The 19620-nt window shown below is 42.0% G+C and overlaps 1 protein-coding gene and 1 non-coding gene across 10 annotated transcripts in view; both read left to right on the plus strand.

Annotated features, from left to right (window-relative positions):
• The window catches only part of ESR1 (estrogen receptor 1), a 391695-nt gene that overhangs the window by 356969 nt on the left and 15106 nt on the right, over nucleotides 1-19620 (plus strand). The window lies entirely within an intron of this gene.
• TRNAG-CCC (transfer RNA glycine (anticodon CCC)) lies at nucleotides 6403-6475 on the plus strand. Its single transcript has one exon. It is a non-coding gene; the product is annotated as a tRNA-Gly (tRNA).

A 19620-nucleotide genomic window follows, 5' to 3' on the forward strand; every position in this document is an offset into this window, starting at 1 on the left:
AAGTGACGCTAATTCCTGGAATCTCTGACAGAAGGCAAGCTAGAAATGATTCAGGAAAACTGTGCTAGAAGATGCTTTCCTGATACTTGGGAAACAAAACCTCAGTGTGTAGAGAAACCTGGGGTTTTGTGTTGAGCCCCTGTCACTAAAGTCTGAGAAGGGTGTGTTTACATTGGCCTTGACTTTGGCACAGAGGCACAAGGGGAGTTGAATGGTTGTTATGAGGACCTGCTAGGAATGTGTTTCTGGAAACCTTGAGAAGGTCTCCCAGGTGCCAACGTTTCCATGGGAAGGCCTCTTCACAGCTATTTGGGAGTGGGAGATTTTCATCATCTCTGTGACAGAAGAATTTATTCCTTCGCTTGCAAAAGTCTCCAATCATCCATAGGACAAGCACTGTTTTTCCACTCCCCACCAAAGGACAGAGGCATCCCTGGTTAATCCAAAGATGTCTTCGCCCAATCAGTTACTAGCATCAAGGGATTCTGAGACCTAGCTGGACAGGGTTCAAGGTAGGACAAATGCAAACAGGGCAGATGAACTCAGGGCAAAAGGCTGTTGAGGGTGCTGCAGTGGAAGAGGAGGATGCAGCTGGAGCTACAGAGGGGAGGAGGTTCTGTGCCCATTTACAGTATTTCTGCTATCCAATGGGACTTTAGTTCTTTGTAATTTCAGTATTTCAAATTCTTCAAGCCCAGTTCAGATCTCACCTCATTCAGAAAATCTTGCTGAAACCCAAGTCTGTAATGAGTTTTTCTTCTCTAGACTATTTTAGTTCTTAGAGTCAGTACCTCACCCTCTAGCATTTAGTCAGTTGGGTAGCTGATTTCATACATTGATTCAGTCATTTCATTCATTTATTCAAGAACTCATCAGTGATGGAATTCCCACTGTGAACTTTACGCCAAGTATACAAAGATGTATACGGCTTCCCTGGTAGCTCAGTTGGTAAAGAATCTGCCTGCGATGCAGGAAGAAGATGGGGTTTGATTCCCTGGGTTGGGAAGATTCCCCTAGAGGAGGGAATGGCAACCCACTCCATTGTTCTTGCCTGGAGAATCCCATGGACAGAGGAGCCTGGCAGGCCATGGTCCGTGGGCTCACAAGAGTCAGACAGGACTTAGCAACTGTACCACCACCAAACAAAAATGAATGACATGGTTTTTTGGTTTTGGTTTTCCAGTTTGTTTTTTTTTTAACCCAGGTGGAGTCTTTACACATGTGTCCTAATTTCTCTATAAATCATTAATGCTTTCTTTGTATTCCTCGGAGGCTGTGAACTGCCAGCAAGTATTACAGCATCCAGTCACTTAATAGATGCTTATTTGCTGGGTGTGACCAGAGGCACCTAGAAAGTTCCCATTTTTTCTGTGCTGTGCCCACCATGGTGAAACATGTCATCCTTTTCAGTTTATTAAAGATCTAGATAATGGGAAAAAAATAATGTCTCTCTCCTCGGGTTATTGTGAGTTCTAGGGGAAACTGTGTATAAAGTGTGTAATGCAGGGACTTCCCTGGTGGTCTGGTAGTTGAGACTCCACCTTCCAATGCAGGGGACACAGGTTCGATCCCTGGTGGGGAAACTAGGATTCCACATGCTGCAGAGCAGCTAAGTTCATGCTACAACTAGAGAAGCCCGTGTGCAGCAAGGAAGACCCAGCACAGCCTAAATAAATAAAAAGTGTGTAATGCACTTCCTGGAACATAGTAGATCCTCAGTCAGTGACAATTGTCATCATCACTTATGATAATCTCTGACTTAAACAGAGTCAGCTCATGACTCTTTTCAATATAATTAAGTACTTCGGGGCTTCCCAGGTGGCACCAGTGGTAAAGAACCCATCTGCCAATGCAGGAGACATAAGAGACAAGAATTTGATCCCTGGGTTGCGAAGATCCCCTGGAGGAGGGCAAACTTTGCCCAATACTGGGCAAACCACTCCAGTATTGTTGTCTAGAGAATCCCATGGACAGAGGCTCCTGGTGGTCTACAGTCCATAGTGTTGCAAAGAGTTGGACATAACTGAAGTGACTTAGCATGCACAAGTGCTTTTAGTTTAAAAGCCTCCCTCTCACTAGGCTTAAAACAATATGCAAGGATAGGAGGGTAATAACAGAGTTTGCAGCTGTTCTCCTGTTCAGTTCAGCTCAGTTCAGTTCAGTCGCTCAGTTGTGTCCGACTCTGCAACCCCATGAACTGCAGCATGCCAGGCCTCTCTGTCCATCACCAGCTCCCGGAGTTTACCCAAACTCATGTCCATTGAGGCTTTGTTAATTGTGCTATTTAATTTTATTTAGAGAAATTTTAGAGCAAGATTTATCTGATAGATAATAATGAATTGTTATTTAATTTTGGCTAACCTTAATGAAAACTGGTGGTGTCCGTCTTCCCTGTCAGTTGACTCTGCTTCTTCTCATCCTCTCTCCCCACATATGTGATCCTCATAAAGCCTTCAGAACCCACTCCCATTCAGAACACCACCCTTTTAGGGAATTTTTAAAGACTTGGAAAAATTCAAGAGTCAAAGCTCAATAAGTATAAATCTCCAGTCCCTGATAAATGTTGGATTTGGCTTTCAAATTCAATTTAATAATTATTTCTATCCATTTTCTTAACTTTCTTCCGACCACCATTCTTTATATGTCTCAATAATTCTGAAGCGCCTCACCTACTTTGCTCCCTGGTAACTTTATCCAACTAGCTTCCTGGAGCGCCTGTCAGACCCCTGACTCCAGCTCCTCTGCCTTCTCTGGGTTACAGTGGATCTCTTTTCCTCTCCTGACACACAAACTAACTCTGGTTACTCCAATTCTGTGTCTGCTGGGTCCCCATGGTATCTTTGGCATGCATGTTGGTTACTCCTGGACAATCTCCTGCTGTAGAAACATACCCTTGATTACCTGTTCATCCAAAATTGATCTTCAGACATTTCTCTTTCAATTGATGGAATATTAGAGAGCAGTAAAGAGTCAAAACCATAGGGACTTAAAACCCGAAGTGGAAAATTAAAGGAAAGTGAAAAGTCAAAAAGGAAGATTGATGACAGCATCTGTAAAGTGTGTATCTTGGTGTTCATCTAAAGCAAAAAGGATGTGGGATATTACACAAGGGCATCTATATTAAAATAAACATAAAAATGGTGCCAGCTCTTGTGTATCACTCGGTTTTTTGGTAATATGGCACATCTTGTCATCTTGATGCCTCGATGAAATATCTGATGCTGAAGGTGATGACATTTGCTTTGTGTGTGTTCACCAGAGGCTGTGCTCTGCTCAAAGAAGCATTTATAATCATGATTAATTACAACAGACTCCCATTACAAAGAATATTTCCTCTCTCCAGACCTGAATTCTTTGCACTCTTTCTGTTAATTATTAGGCATTAGAACACTTAAGAAACATCCTGACTGTAAACATTAAGGATCATTATTTCTTAACTGTTAAAGTTCTTCGATAGGAACAAGCCTTGGAATCTCAAATAGACACACTGTCAGGTATGCCCATTGCTGTCACAGTGGAGAAGATTTGATTGTGTTGTCTCTTGAGTTCTTTGTAATGCCAAACTTCCTCTCCAGGGAGCCTGCCTATTGTCTTGTCATAATTTTGAGATAAATGGCTGTTTATAGTTATTAAGTTGTTCACCGTCTTCTTGCTGGCTGATGGATTCTGTTGGCAGTAGATTCAACTCTTGGAACCTTTCCTTGCTCCCACCTTCTGGTGTGGCCTTAAGCCTCATGGCCTCTGTTAATTAATTAATTAATTTTTTTACTGTTTATTTTTATTTATTTATTTGGCTGCACAGGGTCTTAGTTGCAGCGTGCGAGATCTTCAGCATGCGAATGCTTAGTCACAACATGTAGGATCTAGTTCCCTGATCAGGGACAGAACCCGGGTCCCCTACACTGGGAGCACGAGTCTTACCCACTGGACCACCAGGGAAGTCCCTGCCATCATTAATTTTCGGAACACTTGGTGTGCCATGGACTTTGTCCTAGAAAGGCCAGGCATTCAAGAGAAGCAACTCTGCCACTTAGCAGATAATGGATACCCTTTTATAAGGCACTTCCCTGAGATATAGCTGTACAATGGAGATAATGATACCTAACAGACAGGAGTGCTGTGACTATTGAAACTATGCCCACCCAGTGCCTGGAACATCATAGGTCAGTTTGTAGACTCTCCAAATACAAAAACCCTAACCATGTTCTTCTTCAGTTCAGTTCAGTTCAGTCGTTCAGTTGTCTCCAAATTTTGCAACCCCATGGACTGTAGCACACCAGGCTTCCCTGTCTATCACCAATGCCTGGTGCAAACTCAAACTCATGTTCATCGAGTTGGTGATGCCATCTAACCATCTCATCCTCTGTCCTCCCCTTCTCCTCCTACATTCAATCTTTCTCAGCATCAGGGTCTTTTCAAATGAGTCAGTTCTTCACATCCTGTGGCCAAAGTGTTGGAGTTTCAGCTTCAGCATCAGTCCTTCCAATGAATATTCAGGACTGGTTTCCTTCAGGATTGACTGGTTTGATCTCCTTGCAGTCCAAGGGACTCTCAAGAGTCTTATCCAACACCACAGTTCAAAAGCATCAAATCTTCAGTGCTCAGCTTTCTTTATGGTCCAACTTTCACATCTGTACATAACTATTAGAAAAACCATAGCTTTGATTAGACGGTCCTTTGTTGGCAAAGCAATGTCTCTGCTTTTTAATATGCTATCTAGGTTGGTCATAACTTTTCTTCCAAGGAGCAAATGTCTTTTAATTTCATGACTCAGTTACCATCTGCGGTGATTTTGGAGCCCAAGAAAATAGTCTGTCATTGTTTCCATTTTTTTCTCCATCTATTTGCCATGAAGTGATGGGACCAGATGCCATGATCTTAGTTTTTTAAATGTTGAGTTTTAAGCCAGCTTTTTCACTCTCCTCTTTCACTTTCATCAAGAGGCTCTTTAGTTCTTCTTCACTTTCTACCATAAGGGTGGTTATTGATATTTCTCCTGGCAATCTTGATTCCAGCTTGTGCTTCATCCAGCCCAGCATTTCACATGATGTATTCTGCATGTAAGTTCAATAAGCAGGGTGACAATATACATCTTGATGTACTCCTTTTCCTATTTGGAACCAGTCTGTTGTTCCATGTCCATTTCTAACTGTTGCTTCTTGACCTGCATACAGATTTCTCAGGAGGCATGTAAGGTGCTCTGGTATGCCCTTCTCTTGAAGAATTTTCCACAGTTTATTGTGATCCACACAGTCAAAGACTTTGGCATAGTCAGTGAAGTATAAATAGATGTTTTTCTGGAATTCTTTTGCTTTTTCTATGATCCAACAGATGTTGGCAATTTGATCTCTGGTTCCTCTGCCTTTTCTATATCCAACTTGAACATCTGGAAGTTCACAGTTCATGTACTGTTGAAGTCTGGCTTGGAGAAATTTGAGCATTACTTTGCTACCATGTGAGATGAGTGCAATTGTGTGGTAGTTTGAACATCCCTTGGCATTGCCTTTCTTTGGGATTGGAATGAAAATTGACCTCTTCCAGTCCTGTGGCCATTGCTGAGTTTTCCAAATGTGCTGGCATATTGAGTGAAGCACTTTCACAGCATCATCTTTGAGGATTTGAAATAGCTCAACTGGAATTCCATCACCTCCACTAGCTTTGTTCATAGTGATGCTTCCTAAGGCCCACTTGACTTCACATTCCAGGATGTCTGGCTCTAGGTGAGTGATCACACCATCGTGGTTATCTAAGTCATTAAGATCTTTTTTGTATATTTTTTCTGTGTGTTCTTGCCACTTCTTGTTGATATCTTCTGCTTCTGTTAGGTCCATGCCATTTCTGTCCTTTATTGTGCCCATCTTTGCATGAAATGTTCCCTTGGTATCTCTAATCACACACAATTTGAAAAGTCTAAGAGGCAGTTTAGTACCTTTGAGAATCCACCTTTAATTCTCAGAGGTGTGTGGAAACTAGTTTGAAAACTACTGTTATAGGTGAAAAATGTTACCTAATTAAACTGGTTCTCTGGTATATTTTAAAATGAACCAGTTTGCAAACCATGAAGGAAAACTGCTCAAAAGGGTGCTCAGCACTGGGGACAGGAATTGTGGGCCTGTCTTTCACACACTGGTTTGGGCAGGGGACACAGGCAGTTAACAGATCATTTCCATGTCAGGAGATAAGGGGTTGTCATGATGAAAGGAAGCAGAGTGATGCAGAGACAGACAGCAGGGCCCTTACCTGAGAAGGAGGCTTCAGCTTTAGCTTGAGTTGGACTTGGCTAGAGGCAGAAGAAAGGCATGTGGGGGAGTTTTGGCTGCATCATTAAACTAACATGAAGCCACTGGACTGCTCTTCCCTGGTTGCCTCAACTATAAAATATGTATAATAAATCTATGAGCTTCCCTGGTGGTCCAGTGGCTCAGACACTGCACTCCCAATGCAGAGGGCCCAGGTTCGACCCCTGGTCAGGGACCTAGATCCTACATGCTACAACTGAGAGTTAGCATGCTGTAACTAAGACCCAGAGCAGCCAAATAAATAAATATTTTTAAAAAGGCATAATAATTCTAAACAGTCCTATTAACGCTATAGGTTTGTTATGATATAACAAGATGGCTTTAAAACATGAGCTAATATCATCATTACTAATATAGTCTATTTCTTTTAAAAAGGAAAATATTATGTAACCTAATACTGTACAGGGATTTGGGTGTTCAGGATCTCCCTGTTCTAATCACAGGATGAGAATTACACTGAGGCCCTATATTTGGAAGGGCCTTAAGTGTCCTCTGTCTGCCCTCATGCCTGGAACACTGAACTGTAAATCTAAAAGTGTGTCAACACTGGAACTGAGGGAAACTGTGAGAAAACAGCAACAAACCCCCACTAACTTATTGAGCTCAGAAGTAAAGTACAATATTGATTTTTAATGGAGTTTTCTTTCCCTACATGTTACTCACTGAACAAGTGAAAGCCAAAATGGAATATATGCGTTTCCTTAAATCTTTCCTTGGAAATCCAGACTGTAAAGTTTTCAGTCTAAACCAGACATCCCTACACTTAGTTGGAAGACCTACCTCTGGGCCTTGACTTTCATGCATGGGCCCCTGGTTACATCCGTCTGCTTCACCTGGGTTGAAAGAAAGACGGAAAAACAAACTCTCTGCCTCTTCTTTGGAGTCCTGGTCCTTGAACACTGCATCAGCCTCAGCTTTCTTCAGTTCATTCCTGCAGGGACTGTATGATTCATCTTTCCTGTAGAGAGTGGATGGCTATGCTTTCCTGCAGGGAGTGGATGCCTACATTTTCCTGCAGGGAGTGGATGGCTACTTTTGTATGTTGGGGTAGCTTGAGGGTTGCCTCGGTTCTAATTTCTCTGAGTTTTTAACTTTATATCTACTTTTCTTTCTGTTTTTCTTCTGATGAAAGAAAGAGATCTGGAGATGGATATGGCAGCCAACTCCAGTATTCTTGTCTAGGGAATTCCATGGACAGAGGAGCATGGCAGGCTACAGTCCATGGGGTCCCAAAGAGTCATACATGGCTGAGCAACTAACACATTCACTTTGATTGATTTATAAGCTACTGTATATTAGGGTCTGCCCAGGTGGTGCTAGTGGTAAAGAATCTGCCTGCCAATGCAGGAGAAGTAAGAGATGTGGGTTCGATTCCTGAGTTGGGAAGATCCCCTGGAGGAGGGCATGGCAACTCATTCCAGTATGTTTGCCTGGAGAATCTCATGGACAGAGGAGCCTGGCAGGCGATAGTCCGTAGGGTCGCACAGAGGCACAGAGTCAGACACAACTGAAGTGACTTAGCACCACACATATACTAGCTTGCATTTCTCTGGTAGATCAGTGGTAAAGAAACTTCCTGCCAATGCAGGAAATGAGAATTCGATCCCTGGGTGAGGAAGATCTCTTTGGTTCAGTCGCTCAGGCGTGTCCGACTCTTTGCAACCCCATGGACTGAAACATGCCTGTCCATCACCAACTCCCAGAGCTGCTCAAACTCATGTCTATCAAGTTGGTGATAGCATCCAAACATCTCACCCTCTCTTGCCCCCTTCTCCTCCTGCATTTAATCTTTCCTAGCATCAGGGTCTTTTCGAGTGAGTCAGTTCTTCACATCCTGTGGACAAAGTGTTTCAGCTTCAGCTTCAGCATCAGTCCTTCCAATGAATTTCCAGGACTTATTTCCTTCAGGATTGACTGGTTTGATCTCCTTGCAGTCCAAGAGACTCTCAAGAGTCTTCTCCAACACCACAGTTCAAAAGCATCAATTCTTTGAGGCTCAGCTTTCTTTATAGTCCAACTCTCACATCTGTACATAGCTAGTGGAAAAACCCTAGCTTTGACTAGACAGACCTTTGTTGGCAATAATGTCTCTGCTTTTTAATATGCTGTCTAGGTTGGTCATAACTTTTCTTCCAAGGAGCAAGCTTCTTTTAATTTCATGGCTGTAGTCACCATCTGTAGTGATTTATGAGCCCAAGAAAATGAAGTTTGTCACTGTTTCCATTGTTTCCCCATCTATTTTCCATGAACTGATGGGACCAGATGCCATGACCTTAGTTTTTTGAACGTTGAGTTTTAAGCCAGCTTTTTCAATTTCATCAAGAGGCTTTTTAGTTCTTCGCTTTCTGCCATAGGGGTGGTGTCATCTGCGTAGCTGAGGTTATTGATATTTCTCCCAGAAATCTTGATTCCAGCTTATGCTTCATCTAGCCTGGCATTTCACATGATGTATTCTGCATATAAGTTAAATACACAGGGTGACAATATACAGCCTTGACATATTCCTTTCCCTATTTGGAACTAGTGTGTTGTTCCATGTCTGTTGTTCTAACTGTTGCTCTGGACCTGTATACAGATTTCTCAGGAGGAAGGTAAAGTGGTCTGGTATTCCCATCTCTTGAAGAATTTTCCACAATTTATTGTGATGCACACAGTCAAAGGCTTTGGCATAGTCAATAAAGCAGAAATAGATGTTTTCCTAGAACTTTCTTGTTTTTTCTATGATCCAACAGATGTCGGCAATTTGATCTCTGGTTCCTCTGCCTTTTCTAAATCCAGCTTGAAAACATCTGGAAGTTCTTAGTTCATGTATTGTTGAAGCCTGGCTTGGAGAATTTTGAGCATTACTTTGCTACCGTGTGAGATGAGTGCAATTGTGCGGTGGTTTGAACATTCTTTATTGCATTCAGATGCCAAAGACTTTGACTGTGTGGATCACAATAAACTGTGGAAAATTCTGAAAGAGATGGGAATACCAGACCATCTGACCTGTCCCTTGAGAAACCTGTATGCAGGTCAGAAAGCAACAGTTAGAACTGGACATGGAACAACAGACTGGTTCCAGATAGGAAAAGAAGTATGTCAAGGCTGTATATTGTCACCCTGCTTATTTAACTTATATGCAGAATACATCATGAGAAATGCTGGGCTGGAAGAAACACAAGCTGGAATCAAGATTGCCAGGAGAAATATCAATAACCTCAGATATGCAGATGACACCACCCTTATGGCAGAAAGTGAAGAAGAACTAAAGAGCCTCTTGATGAAGGTGAAAGAGGAGAGTGAAAAAGTTGGCTTAAAGCTCAACATTCAGAAAACTAAGATCATGGCATCTGGTCCCATCACTTCATGGGAAATAGATGGGGAAACAGTGGAAACAGTGTCAGACTTTATTTTTTTGGGCTCCAAAATCACTGCTGATGGTGATTGCAGCCATGAAATTAAAAGACGCTTACTCCTTGGAAGGAAGGTTATGACCAACCTAGATAGCATATTTAAAAGCAGAGACATTACTTTGCCAACAAAAGTCCGTCTAGTCAGGGCTGTGGTTTTTCCAGTGGTCATGTATGGATGTGAGAGTTGGACGGTGAAGAAAGCTGAGCGCCGCAGAATTGATGCTTTTAAACTGTGGTGTTGGAGAAGACTCTTGAGAGTCCCTTGGACTGCAAGGAGATCCAATCAATCCATCCTAAAAGAGATCAATCCTGGGTGTTGATTGGAAGGACTGATGTTGAAGCTGAAACTCCAATACTTTGGCCACTTCATGCGAAGAGTTGACTCATTGGAAAAGACCCTAATGCTGGGTAGGATTGGGGGCGGGAGGAGAAGGGGACGACAGAGGATGAGATGGTTGGATGGCATCACTGACTCGATGGACGTGGGTTTGGGTAGACTCCGGGAGTTGGTGATGGACAGAAAGGCCTGGCGTGCTGCAATTCATGGGGTCGCAAAGAGTTGGACACGACCGAGCAACTGAACTGAACTGAACTTGAACATTCTTTGGCTTTGCCTTTCTTTGGGATTGGAATGAAAACTGACCTTTTCCAGTCCTGTGGCCACTACTGAGTTTTCCAAATTTGCTGGCATATTGAGTGCAGCACTTTCACAGCATCATCTTGTAGGATTTGAAATAACTCAACTGGAATTCCATCACCTCCACTAGCTTTGTTCATAGTGATGCTTCCTAAGGCCCACTTGACTTTACATTCCAGGATGTCTGGCTCTAGGTGAGTGATCACACCATCATGGTTATCTGGGTCATTAAGATCTTTTTTGCATATTTTTTCCGTGTATTCTTGCCACCTCTTCTTAATATCTTCTGCTTCTCTTAGGTCCATACCATTTCTGTCCTTTATTGTGCCCATCTTTGCATGAAATGTTCCCTTGGTATCTCTAATTTTCTTGAAGAGGTCTCTAGTCTTTCCCATTCTATTGTTTTCCTCTATTTCTTTGCACTGATCACTGAGGAAGACTTTCTTATCTCTCCTTGCTATTCTTTGGAACTCTGCATTCAGATGGATGTATCTTTCCTTTTTACCTTTGCCTTTCGCTTCTCTTCTTTTCTCAGCTATTTGTAAGGCCTCCTCAGACAATCATTTTGCCTTTTTGCATTTCTTTTTCTTGGGGATGATCTTGATCCCTGTCTCCTGTACAATGTCACAAGCCTCCGTCCATAGTTCATCAGGCTCTCTGTCTACCAGATCTAATCCTTTGAATCTATTTGTCACTTCTACTGTATAATCTGAAGGGATTTTATTTAGGTCCTACCTGAATGGTCTTGTGCTTTTCCATACTTTCTTCACTTTAAGTCTGAATTTGACCATAAGGAGTTCATGATCTGAGCCACAGTCAGCTCTCAGTCTTGTTTTTGCTGACTATATACAGCTTCTCCATCTTTGGCTGCAAAGAATATAATCAGTCTGATTCCGGTCAATCTGATTTACCATCTGGTGATGTCCATGTGTAGCGTCTTCTCTTGTGTTCCTGGAAGAGGGAGTTTGCTATGACCAATGTGTTCTCTTGGCAAAACTCTGTTAGCCTTCCCTGCTTCATTTTGTACTCCAAGGCCAAACTTGCCTGTTATTCCAGGTACCTCTTGACTTCCTACTTTTGCATTCTAGTCCTCTATAATGAAAAGGACATCTTTTTTGGTATTAGTTCTGGAAGGTCTTGTAGATCTTCATAGAACCATTCAGCTTCTTTGGCATTAGTAAAAGAGTATAAGGTTCATTAAATCTTTTGATACATATTGCCTACTGCCCCGGAAGCTTTATTAAATTACACATTTACATAAATGTAACCTCATCATGTATGCAGAAGATAGAAGTGGGGTATCTCCTGGAATAGCAAAGACAGTAGTCAGCTTCCTCGCCCCAAGCTACTGCCCTCAGCTGTGAAGACCCTCAGGCAGGAGGTTCTACACAGAGCATATTATAAACATCATATTGCAAACATCCCAAGCTCACTCCTTTTGAAGGAATTTATTGTTTCAGAGAATGTTGTTATATTTTATGATCTATTATGTATATAGTTGTTTGTTACATCATTTTTCAGTTTTATGACTTGCACAGACACTGTGCTGGTGAACTGCTCTTATTCCAGGCAATCAGGATACACAGAGGGCTGGCATTTAGTTTCTTGCCTTCTGCCTTTGATCCCTTTGCCGCTGTTTTTATTGAGGGATATTTACAAACAGAAAGACAAGAGGTTGAATGGCTGTAAGTTTAACCTCCCTTTAAAATCTCATCTCTTGAAGAAGAACCTGGCTCTCCCAAAGCTTTCATGTGCTCTGGGTTCTGGGTTTGTGTGATTGACATGCCCTTTCTGTCAATAACCAGCTCGGATGAACAGCTTACCATGTGAGCCCATGGCTGCTCTGTGCTTAGTTGCTCAGTTGTGTCTGACTCTTTGCAACTCCATGGACTGTAGCCCACCAGGCTCCTCTGTCCGTGGAGATTCTCCAGGTAAGAATACAGAGTGGGTTGCTGTGCCCTCCTCCAGGGGATCTTCCCAACCCAGGGATCAAACCCAGGTCTCCCGCATTGCAGGCAGATTCTTTACCATCTGAACCACCAGGAAACCCCCTCTAGCTGTGCCCTTGTCTAGTGATCAAGAAGCTGCTGGTTCCAAGAATGCCCTGTCTGATCTCATGGATCCCAGGGACTAAGTACAATCTAGCCTCCAGTTCTTGCAACTGGAAGCAGTCAGACAGTGGGCTGTTGGACCAAGGAGCTAAGCATGGCGACGGGAGGGGGCACTGACAGGAACGGTTTGTTTAGTCTTTAAAATTGGCAGCAACAATACTGATAAATTCAATCCAGAATGCAAAATTCATCTTCATCTAGACAGTGAAGCATCTGCTCTTACTTACTCTTGGTAGAGCAGATGTTACTGTTTGAGTGAGAGAATATAAACTACACATTCAGTGAAAGCCAGGCACTTAGCTCCTTCTAGTAAGACCCTAATGCTTTGCTTCCTTTGCAATTCAACTTGCCAGTCCTGGAGGAAGATGGGTTACCAGTCTTTTGAGGTTGATCTTTTTTTGTACTTAGATAAGTAACTCAGGTTACTGATGACTTGTTGGAGGTATTTCCAACTAAGAAAATTTTTCTCAGAAGCTTGAGTAACAAATTTGTTAGGTCCATTTTCTGCCCAAATGGCAAACTTAGAAGTTTCAGAAACATGAACAGCCTTACTGATGATAGAAATATTATGAAAATAGTAACAAGGAATATCTCTACAGCAAGCTCCTTAGTCCTTGGGATATCCATTCATCAGCTCGGGTTTCCCTTTCATCAGTCCAGGTGTTGACAAAGCTTGTGAAATAATTGAAGTGAAAGGCACTTTGATTTTGTATTTGCAGTAGCATTTTCTTTCACAAGATTATGAAAGGCATGCATGCCCAAGACAGGGAACTTGGAAAACACAGAAAAGCCACCAAGAAAAATAATCTCCCAAGTAATCAGCTTCACCACACAAAAGTAACCGTTGTTAACATCTTGATAAACATTCTTAATTAAAGAGGCAGAAGAGGCCTCAGTCCATCAGCACCTCTGCTCCACACCACCTTGCACCTAATGTTTGGAAATTCTGGAGTGCTCCTAAATCATCCCAGGGAAATTATTAGTCTTTTCAAATATCTCTGGAGGTGAGGCTATTGTTGAAGGTCATTTCCAGTTTCTCACAAACTGTGAAGTTAGGGAATTCTTTGTGTAGCCTTTGAGCACTGGCCGGGAGTGAGGGGGTATTGGAGTGTTAGTTCCAACTTTGCAATTTATACCCACAGGGTGACTTCAGGCAAGTCCAGCCTTGTGTTCTATATGAAAACCCTCCCAGCAACAGCATCCACTAGCCCCAGCTCCTTAATCTCTCTGAGTCTCTATTTCCCAGCAAGTAAAATAATGAGTGAGTCAGTAGGGTGCCTTTTTACATTAAAAATAATTTTTTTTGGTGGTCCAGTGGTTAAGACTCCCCCCTTCCAACCCAAGTGTCATGGATTCCATCCCTGGTCAGGAAACTAAGATCCCACATGCTGTGCAGTGTGGACCAAGAGAAAAATATATAAAAAAAATATTTATTTAAAGAATGTCTATATGTGTTTACCTGAGTCGCTTTGGTCTGCAGCAGAGATTGGCATAACATTGTAAATCAACTATACTTCAATTTTAAAAATTAATAAAAATATTTCTTTTTGAAATTTATTTTTTAGAGCAGTTTTAGGTTCATAACAAAGCTGAGGGAAGGGTACAGAGATTTCTCATGTAACCCCATCCCCACCCCACCCCCAGCTGCCTTCACTATCAAAATCCCCTACCAGAGATGTATCAATGATTTGTTCGAATTGATAAACTTATGTTTACATACCTTTATCACCTAAAGCTTGTAGTTTAATTTAAGGGTCACTTTCACATGCACATGCTTGGTGTTCTGCATTCTGTGGGTTTTGAAAAAAGTAAAATGACACATATCCTTCAGTACAGTAGTGTATGGAGTAGTCTCCACACTGTATGATATTTAAGATATTGAGGACATTCTGCCCTAAAAATCCTCTGTGCTCTATTCATCCCACCCATTTCCCTAACCCCTATAAACCACTGATATTTTTTTCATCTTTTGCAGAATGTCATGTAGTTGGAATCATACATTATGTAGTCTTTTCAGATTATCTTCTTACATATAGTAATATGAATTTAAGATTCTTCCATGTCTTTTGATGCCTTGATAGCTCATTTCTTTATAGCCATGAATAATCTTCCATTGTCTGGATTTACCACAGTTTATCCACTTACCTACTATAGGACATCTTTCCTCCAAGTTTTGGCAATTACAAATAATGGTGCCATAAATGTCCACGTGCAGGTTTTGTGTAGACATAAATGTTCAACTCATTTTGGTAACTATCAAGGAGCATGATTGCTGGCTTATATACAAAGATTATGTTTAGTAAAAATTTGCCAAATTGTCTTGCAAAGTGGCTACACCATTTTTCATCTCTTCCAGCAATGAGTGAGAGTTTCTGCTACTCCGCATCCTCGCCAGCATTTGCTGTTGTTGACATTTAGATTTTGGTCCTTCTAATAGGTGTGTAGGTGTATCTTACTGTTGTTCTCATTTTTAATTCTCTACCTGATGCGAAGAGCTGACTCATTGGAAAAGACCCTGATGCTGGGAAAGATTGAGGGCAAGAGGAGAAGGGGGGCAACAGAGGATGAGATGGTTGGATGGCATCACTGACTCAATAGACATGAGTTTGAGCAAACTCTGGGAGATAGTGAAGGACAGGGAAGCCTGGCGTGCTGCAGTCCATGGGGCCGCAAAGTGTCAGACATGACTGAGAGACTGAAAAACAGCAACAACAATTGACATATGATGTGAAGGATCCTTTATTGGCCTATTTTCTATCTCTTCTTTGGTGAGGTCTCTGTTCAGGTCTTTTGCCCAGTTTTTAATTGGGTCATTGATTTTCTCTTCCTTGTTTCCAGTTCTTGTTTATTTTGCTAAGAGTCCTCTAGCAGATGTGTCTTTTGCAAATATTTTCTCCCAGTCTGTGGCTTGTCTTCTCATAGTCCTAAGATCAGTGGTTTTTAAACCTTCTGGTCTAGCCTTGTGTGTCAGAAGGAGCCTCCAGTCACCAGATGATGGGGGCATGAATCACAGAGGGAGAGGCTGAGGGGCCAACCTCTAGTCTCCCCTTCCTCATTTCTTTTGCTTTAATCAGAGAGATTGACTTCATTCAGTTTATATGTGAGGGTTTCACAGGAAGTTCACTCTTTTAAAATGATTTTTGTTCCTCCAAACGGTGTGAAAAACCACGAAACTTAAATTAAATCCACAATTCTAGAATTCTGTGTCTCCTTTTTTACGATGTAATACATCCTTTCACAAGGCTCTCTGTTAAGGAGAAATGAGACATACCTGTTACAGTCATGTGACACTTTTTCAACACAATTTTCATCTACTGCAGAGCTCTCTTGAAATGATGGAACTGATTTATCTGAAGAATAGGTATCATCTACATGTCCACTTATCTTTCTGAAACAGTAATTTTGGACAGTAATTATCTTTTTCAAAATAGTCAGTGAGAAGTGTCAGCCATTTCACCATTTTCATTCTCTGTCTAGGAAAAGGGGAGAGAATATACCCGAATCTCTGTGGCTCTGAAGATAAACATGCAAACCCAAACCAGAAGAGGTGGTCTTTACAATCACACAAGAAGGTGTCACTTCACAGTGACCAGCGTAGATCATCACAGGATTTTTAAACAGTGCTGTTCAACTCAGAATGACAGGAACATGTGCATTCAACCAGCTGTATATTCTTAGATCATATATTATTTTTTTTTGGCTTTGTGGTTAAGTCAGATGAATGTTTAATGATGTTTTTATAAACATTTGCATTCATACTAACCCTGTTTATTGCTTTGACAGAGGAGGGCGGGGTGTTCATTAGTTTGTTTATGTATTGCCTTTGTTCCACAAAGGATTTGAAACGGCCTACTGAATTTCATGTGATGCAAAACAAGGAAGGCAGTAATTGACACAATCTGAAAAAAGGGAAAATAATGTGAAGAAAATAATAAATTCAGGAGTCAGATTAGCACACAGCAGTCCATCTGTACAGTTCCTAGGAGTGGGCCACAAATTTGGCTCTCAACTTCCTTTGCTGGGCCAAAGCAAAGAAAACACATTCCATTATAAGGTCTACCGGCTTTTAATAAAAATAAAATAGACTAGTTGTTCAACGTAAAAACTCTCCTTTAGGCAAATCTCTACAAGGTCTATTTATTACAACCAGCACCTGATAAGGATGCTGCAGCTGAGAATTTGAGTGTCCTATTCTCTCGCCATGCCCTCCTCCAGAGGATCGTCCTGATCCAGGGATCGAACCCATGTCTCTTATGTCTCCTGCATTGGTAGGTGGATTCTTTACCACTAGCATCACCTGGGAATTCCTCTGATAAGAAAGTAGGGTGCCAATATATGAGGTTGACAGTTAGGGGAAGATCCATTTATTTTGATCATCAGCTGGGCAGTTGTTAGGGATAAATACCTCCTATGAAATTTGTTAACTGTGCATAGGGTCTGATAGGATGAGCTCAAGCCCTGACTGTTATACTAACCAGAGTGGAGATTCAGGGCAGGGCTGAGGCATCGGGGGTTGCGAGGATTCCTCATGTGGAGTAGGATGTACTCAAATTCTGTCTCATCTCATGATGTGCCAGATCAGGAGTCTAGTCTCTACTTTGCCTGTCTCTTGCAGATACCTACGTGTGCTCTGTACTCTGCTGCAGTGTAATAAATTACCTCAAAACTTATTGGCTAAAAAAAGAGAAAAAAGGGTTTGGATTCTATTAATCGTGGATTTGGATAGAGCACAGAGGGCATGGACTGTTCCTTCTTCATCATGTTTGGGGCCTCAGGTGAGGGTCATCCACCAAGAGTAATTTGATAATCATTGGGTAGAGACATCTTAAAGGTCTGTACTCACATGCTGCCTACTGATGCTGGCTGTTGGCTGGCACGTCAGCCAACAGTCAACTGTGATGCTTACTTGTGGCCTTGGCTTCTTCGTGGCCTGTTGCACTGTACCTCTTACAAGGTAGTGAGGTCTATTGTACCTTGGAAGCCAGGCAGTGTCATCTATCCCATTCTGTTGATTGCAAGCAAGTCACGGGTCCAGCCAGCCTGCAGGGAGGGGCATAACTCACACATCTCCTTGACAGGAGTGCTGCGATCACACTGTGGAAACCCATGTTTGATGGGAGATACTGTTGTGGTCATTTTTGGAAAATAAATCCGCCCCCATGGGTGTAAAGAGCCACTTCCAGCTCTGCCTTATTGCTCCATTGTCTTTGAAATGGCGAGTGAGAAAAAGGTGAGATGCAGGGAAACAAATCCATCCAGACTGCTTTAACCAATTTTTCTGGGAAAAAAAAGAAACCCTCAAGACCTCTTGAGACCAGGCCAGCTCCCCTGGACTAGGAGTTCCACATGGAACCGGTGAACAAACTCCATTGTATTAGACAGGCTGCCCATTTTCCATCAAGTTATCTCTTCAAACTGTCTTCTTCTTGATCTCAGAAAGGTAGTAATTGACTCAGGAATAGGAAAATCAGAAACCTGGCTGTTTCTTCCTATATTACAGACATAACTAACAAAAAGGAGGCCCCTAAGCAATATAGGGCTTCCCTGATGGCTCCGGTGCTAAAGAATGCCTAAAATGCAGGAGATGGGGATTTGATCCTTGGGTCAGCAACATAGATTCATAATGGCTTCATCCTAAAAGGTATAAGGCTAGGGGACTGTTTATTACAAAAAGTAAAGACAGTGATTTTATGTATAGAAGTGGGGCACATGGATTCCACTAAATTTTTTTTTCTTTTAACATTTTATTTATTTATTTTGGCTGTACTAGGTCTTTGTTGCTGTGCATAGGAACATAGGCTCTGGGCGAGGGCTTCAGTACTTGTGGCACATTGACTCAGTAGTTGTGACTCACGGGCTCTGGAGCTTAGGCTCAACTGTTACAGTGCCCTATGGGCAACAGGTTTAGTTGCTCTGAGGCATGCAGGATCTTCCCAGACCAGGGATTGAACCCATGTCCCATGCAATGGTGAATTCTTAACCACTGGACCACCAGGGAAGTCCTAAAAAAATTTTTTCAAGTACACTTTGGAGATTTCTTTTCAGGTCAGTTAAATAAATGAATCAGTTTCACCATCTGAAATCATTTAGAGGTTTGTCCTTTGAGTCAGCTTGAAGGCATTGATATACTAAGCAGAATATCTATCAGATTTCACTAAAAATTATGCTAAATTGATAAATGTCACTGAATCATTTGTGGATGAGTTCATAGTCATCTGTGCCAAGGGAGTACTCGTGGGTATTATAGTGATGCCAAAATAAAAGGACTGCTGTGGTCCCTGTTGTGTTTTGACAAGAATATCTTCGCTGTGATCCCTCTCACTATGAGACCACTTAGAAGATGACTGGAGGAGTGTGTGATCTTACAAAGACTAGAGTAATAGTATAGAGAAGGCAATGGCACCCCACTCCAGTACTCTTGCCTGGAAAATCCCATGGACAGAGGAGCCTGGAAGGTTTCAGTCCATGGGGTCGCTAAGTGTCGGACACGGCTGAGCGACTTCACTTTCACTTTTCACTTGCATGCATTGGAGAAGGAAATGGTAACCCACTCCAGTGTTCTTGCCTGGAGAATCCCAGGGACGGTGGAGCCTGGTGGGCTGCCGTCTATGGGGTTGCACAGAGTCAGACACGACTGAGGTGACTTAGCAGCAGCAGAGTAATAGTAAACATTTGCTCAAGGACTGGGAGTTATGAAAAGTTCTTCACGTTTTAGTAAATAATCACACTCTGGTAGAAGGATGGACATTTCCTGCCTATGGGCAAATATTGCTCAAGGCAATACTCTTTTTGTTCAGTTCATGAAATGAGAAGTCAGTTCCTACATGGTACAGTGCAGTCTTTAAAACCTTAATAATGTTGGGAGCTGCATCTCTGAATGATAATTATGTAAACATTCTAACATCCTGGGCTTCCCTCTTGATTCTTTGAACTTATTGGTTGCTATGAATTAGGTTAGCATTCAGAATGAATGGTTAGCATGACAGGAGTTGATGAGGTAGTTCTAGAATCTAGATCATGCTTTATATAACAAAATGTGGCAATATTGGCATCCCAAATGCCAATATTGCCACATTTTGTTATAATTTATAACTATGCAACCTAAGGACTTCCCTGGTGGCTCAGTCAATAAAGAATCTGCCTGCAATTTAGGAGACCTGGGTTCAGTCCCTGGGTTG

Source organism: Giraffa tippelskirchi, chromosome 9 (genome assembly GCF_054371585.1).
Source record: "Giraffa tippelskirchi isolate mGirTip1 chromosome 9, T2T-mGirTip1v1.2.pri, whole genome shotgun sequence".
In the NCBI taxonomy this organism is placed as follows: Eukaryota; Metazoa; Chordata; class Mammalia; order Artiodactyla; family Giraffidae; genus Giraffa; species Giraffa tippelskirchi.